The sequence below is a fragment of the Prionailurus bengalensis genome, chromosome C2 (assembly GCF_016509475.1).
Source record: "Prionailurus bengalensis isolate Pbe53 chromosome C2, Fcat_Pben_1.1_paternal_pri, whole genome shotgun sequence".
Taxonomy (NCBI): Eukaryota; Metazoa; Chordata; class Mammalia; order Carnivora; family Felidae; genus Prionailurus; species Prionailurus bengalensis.
The window spans coordinates 145,000,019-145,004,828 of NC_057350.1; the positions used below are offsets into that span (position 1 = coordinate 145,000,019).

General features: G+C 42.0%; 1 non-coding gene across 1 annotated transcript; it reads right to left on the bottom strand.

The window, feature by feature from the left end:
* Positions 1-1,324: 1,324 nt before the first annotated feature.
* On the bottom strand, positions 1,325-1,456 carry LOC122492502. The gene has a single exon (XR_006299677.1). It is a non-coding gene; the product is annotated as a small nucleolar RNA SNORA71 (small nucleolar RNA).
* Positions 1,457-4,810: the final 3,354 nt, after the last annotated feature.

The window sequence follows — 4,810 nt, forward strand, 5'->3', positions numbered from 1 at the left end:
TAGGGGTTGTTACCTGTGAGATGTCACTAGTAGACATCATTAAAATCAGAAGTCAGCAGCGATATTTGGTTAGCCTTCCTGTTCCTCGGTATGCTCCTCGCTCCTCAAAAGGAAAATTAAACTCTACTTGCCAGTTGGAAGTATTCTAAAAGTTCTCTGAGATGACCATGCAATATGGAGGAAAGAATATGGCCAATGAGACACAGACTCGTTTTTAGGTTTGGCCACATGAGGTAGCCTGGCCAATTTTTACTCTTTCTGAGAAACATTTTGTTTTTCATTTGCAAAAAGGGGATAATAATATATCATTTGTTCTCAGGACTGAAGGGATTGATGTACGTCAAATGCCCATCATAGTCATTAAGTAAATGGCTGTTGAGGCATTGCTGGAAATGCCAGAATATGATGTTCCTCAAATGAAACTTATATCATTCATTCCTTCATTCATTCGTTCATTTTTTTCAGCAAGCCTGTAAGGTATTTTGAATGGGTAGGCAGAGGGGAAAGTGATGAGCAGCTGCAATCCAAGAGAAAAACTCTTGGTCATTAAAGTTATTCCAGGCATAGCAATGGGACCTGGGGCTGGCCTTCCCTGTCAATGGCTTCTCAGGGCACCGTTATTAAGACTCAGAGCCAGCTGAAGTGGACCCCGGCCCTAGCCCCAGTGCTTTCCCTCTGACCTCCTGTGTGGAGTGAAGAGCTGATCCATGATGCTCTGAGTGTATGGCGGGAAGTGCTCTCAGGATGTTTCATCATGTGGGGGCTCCCTTTCCACTCTCTGCCCCTCTGGTGACCACTAACACCACCAAGAGAAACTTGGGGAGAAATATCAGCAAACCCGGACCCCAAGTCGTCCCGAGGGTCACTGACTCACGGTCTTAGGACTTACTTCAACAGCCTCAGGATCTAAGGCTGACTTCAGGGCCCCGGGGCCTGGCATCATGGAGCCTCTACATACGCAGACCCACCATGTGGTGCCTTGGTCTCCTCCATCTTGTTTTGTTTTGTCTAAGGCTACATGCCAGGCACCAAGATGGAGGCACTGCCCTCAAGATCACAGCATAGGGGGCATGACAAGCAAATCACCAACGTCTAGTGTAATCAGGGTTGAGAGATGGGGCTGAGGGTGTGGGAAGGGGTGTGATGGGGAGGCAAAGAAAGCTTCCCAGGGAGAGCCCTGGGAGAAAAGGGCTCCTATCGTGGTTCCACCACTGGCCCATGAACAGAAACACCCTGAGGCCGGGCCCTACTCTGCAAAGGGCACTCAGTAAGCCACACAGCACCAGGTACCAGGAAGTAACACAAATCAGTGGAAAGAAAGATGTGTATGAAAGCTCCAGAGTTTGGAAAGGACAGGATGAGCTCTTCCAACATGGGGAAATGCTTTCAGCGGTTCCTCTCCCTATACTATCAATGACCAGGGCGCTGGCAGCCCAGAGCACTTTTGAATGAAAGAGTCAAATGAAACTTTTAGAGCCTTCTCTTCCTCTTCGTAGGATTCTATTGAATTTACATGACAGAAAACTCAAAATATCTGTGACAAAAGCCAGATAGGACTCAACTTCTCTAATCACATGAAAGAAATGTGAAGTAGACAATACCAACCAATATTGCCTTTCCATGAGAATCAGGGGCTCAAGTACCTGTTACTGCGGTGTTCTAATGATGATTTCCTATTTCCCTTATTCCCTGCATGCTTATTAATTGGAATGTTGTGAAGAACAGTTGCCTTTTCTTTCTTATTTATTTAATCTTTTCACAGGTCTTTTTCTTTCTTCTTTTCTTTGAATAACACCTCCTTTGAGGCACCACAAAAGGCTCCCAGGCGACTTTTTATTTTCCTTGTTCCAACACTGGAATCAACCACTTGTCCAAGAAACCCTGGTTTCTTTTATCATAGAACGGTATTTCAAAACCAAGATCTAGGTACTAGGTTGCTACTGGGATTTCATTGCTTCTGGGACTTATAAGTAGTCTTGGCTCGGAGAGATAGATAAATCGATAGCCATATTTGTCTATTTATCTATTATAACTCATGCAGACACAAATCTATATTTATTTCTGTTTCTATTCCTCTGTGTGCATGTTTAAAAAATCATGAGTTTACCGTGAGACTTTCTTCTTCAACACAGCACAATAGGATTCTTCTTACCATTACCTTTTGTTTATTTGCAACTTCCGTTCCTTCTCTGACAACAAGAAATGTGGCCCTCCTTACCACATGCATTGTAAGATTCTCCTAAAATTTTCTCAAAATGGCTGTAACTTTTTGCATTCTGATCAGAGTGTTAGTTGCTCTTGAATACACATCAGCATGTGCTATTGCAGTGTTTAAAATTTTAGCCATTTCAGGGGTGCCTGGGTGGCGCAGTCGGTTGAGCGTCCGACTTCAGCTCAGGTCACGATCTCGCGGTCCGTGAGTTCGAGCCCCGCGTCGGGCTCTGGGCTGATGGCTCAGAGCCTGGAGCCTGTTTCAGATTCTGTGTCTCCCTCTCTCTCTGACCCTCCCCCACTCATGCTCTGTCTCTCTCTGTCCCAAAAATAAATAAAACGTTGAAAAAAAAATTTTTTTTAAATAAAATTTTAGCCATTTCAGTAGATATGTAGTAGTATCTCCTTGGGATTTTAATCTGCATTTCTTAGATGACTGATGATGTCGAACATCTTTTTTTTTTTTTTCCTTAGACAGAAAGAGTGAGAGAGGGAGTGCATGTGCAAGCTGGGGAGATTGGCAGAGGGAGAGAGAGACAGAATCTTCAGCAGTCTCCATGCTCAGCACAGAGCCCAACACAGGGCTCAGTCCCACAATCCTGGGATCATGACCTGAGCCGAAATCAAAAGTTGGATGCTCAACTGCCTGAGCCGCCCAGGAGCCCCTGTTGAATATCTCTCATGCTTATTCGCCATCTATAGATCTCCTTGGTGAAGTGTCCATATCACTTGTTTGCTCATTTTTTAAAAATTGATGTGTTTGTTTTCTTTGATTTTCATTGTTGAATTGTGACAGTTATTTACATATTCTAGACAAAAGTTTTTTATTGGATATATGATTTGCAAATATTTCCTCCCAGTGTGTGGCTCTTTCTGTTTTCTTAATAGTGCTCTTCATAGAGCAAATATTTTTAATTTTGATAAATTCCATTTTCTTTCATGTCATATGTTCTTGGATTCATGTTCAAAAATTTGGCCAAACCCAAGTTGTGCAGATTTCCTCTCATCTTTTTCCCCCTAGAACAGCTATAGCTTTATATTTTACATTCTGTCTACGATTAATTTTTGGTTAGTTTTTTATAAAGTATGAGGTATTTGTTGAGGTTTTTTTTTGTCTAAGCAACTGAAAAAAAAAAAACAACAATTCCATTTATTAGGATAGGAGATTCTGCGAAAGGAGTTGAGATTATGCAAAATTTTCAATAGACTACCCCCTTTACAGTCTTGTACCTCCCTGTCACCCTCTTCTGTATTTGGTGCTTCTGAATACAAGCCTTCCCTTTCACTTTCACTGGAGAATAGAACCTGGCTGTCAGTCGTGGGCAATGGAGCATTTGGCTGCTGGCACGTCTGCATGGGGATAGAGGGAGGTGGGATATGAACACACATCTGGGATTTCAAGCCGTCCAGGCACCTTTTTTGCATAGCCTTACCCCTGGCCATGGGTCCCTGTGTTTTCTGCTGAGTTCTCCAGGGCACATAAGTGTACTTCTCCTTGGTGTCCCCTTGGGTATGAATTGTAGGTTTAAGCTTCTTCTTCTATCACATCAGCCACCACTCCACCACATGCTTTACATCTTCCAAAAATGTGAACAAGTCTCTCCTTTTCCTTTTTTACTCCTTTACCACTATTTTGTTGGAGGAGATAAGGGAATGTGTTCCATCCGTCATTTGTAGCTGTCCAGGCAATGTTTGGAAAAAGGAGGAAGATAGGGTGGGGTGTTAAGAGTGGATAATATGTGATTTGGGGAAAAAATGTCAAAATATATTTTTATATTTGGAAAACAAAATGCCTTTGTCACATAATAATTCGAAAACTTAACCACCATAGTTTTTTTTCTTGTCTGACGTGATATGCAGGAAATAGAATTTATTTTCTGAACACACAAAACCCACTGGTCAGGGTAGGAGTCAGAGGTGGAGGGAAGGTGTCATGAGATTTTCAGGTTTATCCAAAGAGGCCGTGGGTTTAAAAAGGTTGCAAAGCACTGCAATAGTGAGATGGACTGGTTTCTGAGGAAAGGTGAGAAAAGAAAACCATTAACTCCAACTGTCACTCTTCCAACTGAATATTGAAACCACTAGGGAAAAAATTTTGAGTGAGGTTAACAGTCATAAGCAATGTTGGTGTTTTTGAGGTTTGCCTGTGAATCGCCATTTAGCTGTACCACATGCTTCCTAGAGATGTAATTAATTGTCATATTGTAAAGCTTTCAAACGTGTTAAGTTGTGTGTTACACGGGGCTAACTTATGGCAAGGTTTCTGTTTGTTTAGATTAGTGGATTTATTTGTTGCATTTTGGGTTAGTGGACAGAAGATTCAGGAGACCGGAATTTTTATTCTACTTTCACAGTGATGGTTTATAAACTAAGTATTTTATCGTTAAGTCTTTGTATAAAATACACTGCATGCAAGGGTGATTTGGCTCGAAATTTGTTACCCATGGACTGCCAAGGTTCGTTTGGCTGATTGACCGACTTGACCAACTAGGTAAGTGTCTTTCTCCTCCTTCCTTCTCTATATCGAAGATAAATGAGGGCATGAAATCCCAGGTGATAGTTACTTGTTGTAGTGTTAGTAGTCATGACATTAATGGTA